We start from the raw sequence: 6,654 nt of genomic DNA, 5'->3' as shown, positions 1-6,654 counted from the left end.
TGAACAGCTGATACTGAAATATTAATGATATGGATCTGCTTGGGAAGATTTAAGGAGGGCGGGAGAGAAGAGAAGAAGGAGGACATCAGTAGGTAAGGGACTGCCTGGAAAATTTCCAGACAGATAAAGCTTTTAAAATATGCTGCAATGCTCTCCCTCAAGGATGCTCTCATGTGAAGAGGGAGACTTTTTATCTGAAGAGCTGAGTTCCTGAGAGGGCATCTCCCCAAGGCCGCAGCAGGAGGCAAACACAAGCTCTCCTGGGTTCCCAGAAGCTGGAGAGCATGTAAAGCTGGTAGCGTTTGTAGCAAACAAAACAAACAGAGTCAGGTTTCTTGGTCTGGCAGTTACCAGAATCCATCCTGCACAAAACAATAACAAGAACATGATTTCTAGTAAATACAGAGAGAAAAAGGGAACCAGCTAGAGCTTGGTGCCAAATGAAGGGAGCTGGGAGTCCCACTTGCCATGTTTGTCAAGTCTGAAGTTGGCCCCTCAAGGCATTTAGTATAAATTACAGTTCCTCCTCAGCTGCACGTCCCATTACAATGGTTCATTTCTGAAAAATCAGATGCCTGTTGGGGGAAATCCTGTTTCCTATTTGTTTCTCTGAGTCGCTGTATACAGAGCTCTGCCACTGCAGAGTGAGACGACATTTTCCACCAACGTCATTGCCTATGTCAGAGGCCTATGCCACAGAGCACGGCAGGGCAAGAAAGTCTTCCAGCCGAGAAGTGATTGGGGAAATCTTGCAGTTTGCATAGAGGATCCATCCAGCCTCAAGGCCCCCCTAAGAAAAAATTGCCAAAATGTAGGATCATTAATCACAGTTGGATATCCTGATGTGCTTAAAGTTAAACTCAAGCTAAATTGTTTACTGAAGTAGATTCAGAGTGGTCTAAATCAGCTATTGTCCCGCTAGCACAAACTGATACTCAGCACAGGGACCTGTGAAAGTGATTGCTGGTGCAACATGGTGATTATTTATGTTTATTATTATTTAATGGTGCCTTATCTGAAACTACAGAAGCCATGGAGCACTGGCCTCTGAGCACAAACCCTGACTGGCTTTGGTTGCTTTTCCTTATGAGGCAAACAGAACACGAAATGCAGAGGTTTAACTGTATGATGGGAGGGTAGCACGCTGTAACACCTTGGAGTGCAGTGGTCCACAAGCCACTGCCGCCACGAGTTATCAGCCTGGAAGGGTCAGATGGGGCATGACTACAGAGAAAAAACAAAAGTCTGAATAAAAAAAATGACACGTCTGTACATACACGGAAACACGTACACAAATATAGTTCTTACCATGGAAGTAAGCTCAATTCTTTAGTTTTGGGGAGTGTTTTTTTACTCCATACTGAAACAATTGAAAGACTGTTGATCTGGAAAATAACATACAGATTTCTTAATCTTTTTCTCACAAATGGGTCTACTTACTTAGAAATGAAGAACAAGAGTTCAATTTGAATGCAGAGGAGCCATATATCTGACAGATTAATGTATCAATTTATTAATTGTTAATTAAAAAGAGTGCAAGATTCAGAGGAATGCCATCACAACATACCAATTATTGTAAGAGCTCTCATTGTTCCAGATTGGCAGCAAGGAGTGAAAAAAGATTTTTCTTACCATCTTTCAAAATTTCCCTTAGGTGGCTGGTTGACCACTATCCAAGGTGTATGGCTGGTGCCCATTTTTGCTCCCAGTGTATTCTTAAATTGGAGATGCATGTCTCTTCTTGTATCACACAACCACTGGTTTAAGCTAGCTGCTCTCAGAGTCACTCACATGACTTCCATTGATTTCATTAGGCACAGGGCAAGAGTCTTGGTTCTACTACATTTGATAAAAAGTGAATTTACCATCTTTGGGAATTGCTACTGGCCCCACTTAGTTTTTCACTAGGCTTCTAAAAGCATTAAAGCAGAGCAGAGCACTTCCAGGGTTATGGGTTTTACTGGTATCTTCAAGAGAATAACCAGCCTGATAAGGGTGAAGGAGAAGTGTATTTTGATTTTGTTAAGCTCTTGCTCTGTCATTGCCATTTGTACAATCAAATTCTGTATATTTTGCATTGCTACTAAAGGTAACAAATACATGAAATATCAACCCATCCTGGGACGTAAAACATGGATCATCACCAGACTGGATTAGCCAATACTTGCGTGGGATACTCCTTTCCTGCCTTCTCCTCTCCCAGTGACCTTCAGAAATTGCTCACAGGAGGCATTTAAATGCCTTGGATCGTTCCCAAGGCAGCAGGCAGTTTGCACCGGCGTTGTTTTACCTTGAAACCCTCTTAGGAAAGCTCTGGACTCAGGACAATGCTGTAGGTGATCTATATAGGGCATCAATAATGGCTCCTGAACATTTGCCACCCCACGGCAACTGTGGTGCCTATTTCTGTTCTATGCAGGGGATCCAGTTCTGATTTGTTGCCAATCCTGCATCTGGTAGACCCAAAAATAGGAGTTAATGTAAGCAACCTTGGCTTTCAGATTTTGCAAAGATCTCAACTTTGTGACTGAAAAACAATTTTCCCCTTGTATGAGATAACATAAACAGCAGCTTAAGAGAAGCTCCTCCATTCGGAGAACCCCAATTCCCATCTCACCTGACAGCAACCTCTCTTTTTCTGTTACCTACCTTGGAACACTGAAGAGAGGTCTGTTATGCTAGGCATTAAGTTGCCAGTTTTTCCTATTGAGTTTCATTCATGTTACTTTCTAAACAAAGCTGTGTCTCACAAACACCTAGCTGATCTGCCTAATACCAAAAGAAAGTCTCCTCTTGATTTGTGCAGTGACCAACCAACTGTTGCTCATTTAAAGGCTGAATTCCATCTGCTCAGTCTCATTCATAGCGTCTCTTGCTGCAGAACTCCAAAGTTTCTGGAGAGTGTCTGAAAGTTGCAGTTCCCCACCTCCTACACGCTCAAACCTCTCTCTGGGTGTTGGTGGATAATCTCTGGAAGCCCAATGCAATGCCTGCCAGTAATTCTGGAATACGGGCAAGACAAGTCTAACGCAAGTCTACCTATTCCCAAAGCACAGATGCAAGGGAAAGAAAAAAATGCAAAGCAGAAATCAAGGTTCCTTGTCCTCTACCACCTGACGTTTCTCTGTGTCTGCAACAGATTAAACCAGGATTTTACTTAATTTGTGTTTCTTCCCTCTTCAATTTTCCCAATTGCAACAAAACCTTAAACACGTCCTTTAGTGATGAACTTATGCTGGAGTCTCTCAGTTGACAAAGGCATCTTGCTGGATGAAAGGAGTGGGATTTGGTCATATTCTATTGAAGTATTTAAATAGTGCATGATGTTTGACAGACAGGTAAGGAAAGGAAAGACAGACTGCTTTGGTGGCTGGTAAATATCCTTTGTTCAGGAAGTTTTTGTATGGAGAATAATATTAACATTAGCAGGATCAAGCCTTGCTCTATATAAACAGAAATCCTCCCTCCTTCTCTCTCCGTCCATTTATGAAAACTTCAAAATGCCGAAAGGAGAACTGTCTCCAATCATTCATTTTCATGCCATAACAAAAACAAGCAGTTCTGTCTGACATCCTCTTGGCAAACAGTTTAGGACTTGAATCCCCGCATGTACGTTTGCATAGCTAATGAGTAATTTCCTCTGCCAGGGAACAAGCAGTGTGAAGGCTGATGGACGAGCCATCTTTAAGGCACACACAGTGAGTAGAGCGCTGCCAGTACAGCACTCAGCAGTCTTCCCTGACTGATCTTTGCTGTTGAATTCCATTGATAGCTTTTGAACAAACTAAATAAAAATATAGTCAACAAGAATTCATCTTCGTCCTCGGAAGGACAGACCACTGAAAGGAATCCTCCCCAGCCCAGCAGCCCCTCCTGACCCCCCTGTCCCCTTGCTCCCCTTCCCCGGAGCTGCTGCACAGACACGTGTGTGCATCAGCAGCGGGCAGGGGATGAGACAGCGTTTTCCAGGTCTGAAAGGCAATGCCTAATGATAAGTTACTCCCTTGCTGTGCAGCTATGATCAAAACTGTCCTATTCATCTTCCCAGACATAAAATCCTTTCAGTTATTCAGTCTGCTTCAGAGATTTGGAGCTGGGATAATGAATCTAAAGTAACACATACTTAATAAAATAATTCCATCTTTTCAAACCTCTTTTTTTTTTTTCTTTTAATTACTCAAATTCTGAATTTAAGGCTATAATATAGATCTAAGAGCATTCTGGAGCAGGCAGTGGATCTGGGAAGATAGAAACCAACCAATCAAAAACCAGAATCTATTCACTGAAAATTCAATTCCTAAGGGCTCTTTCTCTGGAGAGAAGCCGTCCGGAATAGCCAGTTCACTTTCCAAGTACGTACAAGTCATTTATCAAGCATATGGCTTGGCCCTGCTTACTGTGTGGCCACCCATCTCCTCTTGAACTGTAGCTGCAGGGCTCTGACTCTAAACAAACAGAAAGGGGCCAAGATGAGATTTTTACATTTTATGCAGATTATCTAGAAGACAGTGGTGATATTTGACATCTTGATTATGGAATTGCAAATGAGACACTGAATTCTCAGGGTGGGCAACATCAGAGTGGGTTAATAACTGTGCTTAATGTAAGGGGTTATAATTACCAGACAAGGCGAAAGTAGTCCTGACAGTTGTCTGCAAGATCCCAGGGCACACTGAAGAGTCTGGTGTAACTGGCAATATCAACTCTTTAAAGAGTGAAAACAGTTTGAAGAAGCATTTCTTAGAAATACTTGGGGGAAAGGGATTTTCATGAATAAGGACACAGGAAAGAAAGCCACTAATGACTGGGGACCAAGAGTGGAGGAACAATATCTGTCACCTGTCAAATTTAGTTGCCGAAGTAGAGAACTAGTGGGTTGATTTTTTTTTTTTTTTGGCTAGATGTTCTGAGAACTGCTAGAAACTTCTGAGATGTATCAGGGCAGCTCCAAACACCTCCATGATGCTACTACCACCTCACTTACTGATAAGGTTTCAAGCATATGTTTGAAGTAACACCAATTTCCACATAATTTTCCAAACTGTGTTTTAAATTTGGTTTGTCTCAGCCATTTGTTCCATCCCAGCAGTAGTGCCCAGCTCCGTAAGGTACATCGGGGCTAAATTAGGCATCTGAACGGTGAATAGATAACTGTTTGTATTAGCTGGTGCACAGTTGCCTTTCTCATCCAGTAGGTACCTCCTAGAAGAGACTGACCTCAGACAGCAATGAGCAAATCATCACAGCAAATGAGCTCATGTCTGTTTTCCCTGGTTCCACACTGAGGCACCAGCTCAAAAAGAGAGGCAAAGTTGGGCTGCATCGTGTACCTTAATGGGTTCTCCTCATACCTGTTCCCCTACAGATGTTAAGCAAGAAAACTTACAGCTCAGTCTGCCAATATATCAAATATTATGAACCAACAGTACAACCTCAATATGTTATTCAGACACACCAAATCCAACCAGTTATTAGACAAGAAATCTTAATTAGTGTTGTTTAGTAAGGAGAGTCCTTTGAATAATTAATATCTTGCGTGTGTTCATGGCATCATCCTATGCTACGTCCACCATAAAGAAAGATACGTCAGTCCTTGAGACACTCAATATTTTAACATCTTTCGTAACTGCTGCCAAAAATTCATGCTGAATTATTAACTTGCAAACGGCTGAGCAATCTGTGCCTCCTGATTGCTGCACTCATAGGCAGCACCGTTACAAAGGCACACAGAATGGGTTCTTGCACCTGAAGGAACGGATGTTCTGAGACAGGAGGATGCATGAAAAACATTGCCCTGCAGTTTAGGAGGTATCATATCCATGAAGAAGAAAGATGTAATGGCTGAGTTAAGACTAAGTGGAAAGGTATCTATTGAAAGACAAGTCCAAAGGCTCACAAGTGGGGAAGCTTCAATATCTGTAGCACAAAAATAACTTTCCTGCAAACCACGATAACACAGCAGGTCAGGTTATAAGCCTGTTGTTTGTTTTGTCTCATGTTTGTTTCAGTTCCTTCCCAATAAAAGGTCTCATTAAGTAAATATATATAACACTTAGGTCACATCCAGTATGTGAAACGCAGCACACAAAATATTCACACATTACCATGCATTACAGCAGGATGTACACAATTCTGAAATAAAGGCAGCAGGAAGAAACAGAGGGAAGTTACTTATTACTTTCAGTCTTCAGTCCAGAACTTGTGATTTAACCTCCCTGGAGACGTGACTACAACAGCAAGAACAGATTTTGCCCTTAAAATGATCAAAATCTCTCTCTGCTTTACCCCATGTGCTACTGTCACTGCCCTAGGGCTTAATTCCTCTTACCCAGCAATGTCTGTCACAGGTCAGTAAGGGCCGTTCTGTGGTTTCCTAGGTTCTTACATTAAGCATTACAGAGAGGCATTCAGAAGGAGTTCAGATCTAACCAGCGATAAGGAGATGAAAATCCATAGCCTCTAATAACAAGGCCTTCCAAAATCCTAGAAAGATTTTATCCTCTATTTTTCAGCTGGCATTGGAACGACCCCAGAAAAGCTTTACGTTTAATGCTCTGCAGGACGTGCTGAACTTTGGGCTGCGTATCTCATCATTCAAACTGAGTCATGATCTAGCAGTCCTGCACCAGAATTCCCACCTGTTCTGTCAGTGAA

Source organism: Streptopelia decaocto, assembly GCF_964273445.1.
Source record: "Streptopelia decaocto genome assembly, chromosome: 5".
In the NCBI taxonomy this organism is placed as follows: domain Eukaryota; kingdom Metazoa; phylum Chordata; class Aves; order Columbiformes; family Columbidae; genus Streptopelia; species Streptopelia decaocto.
The sequence above is the reverse complement of the archived record's forward strand: the minus strand, read 5'-3'. Positions refer to the sequence as shown.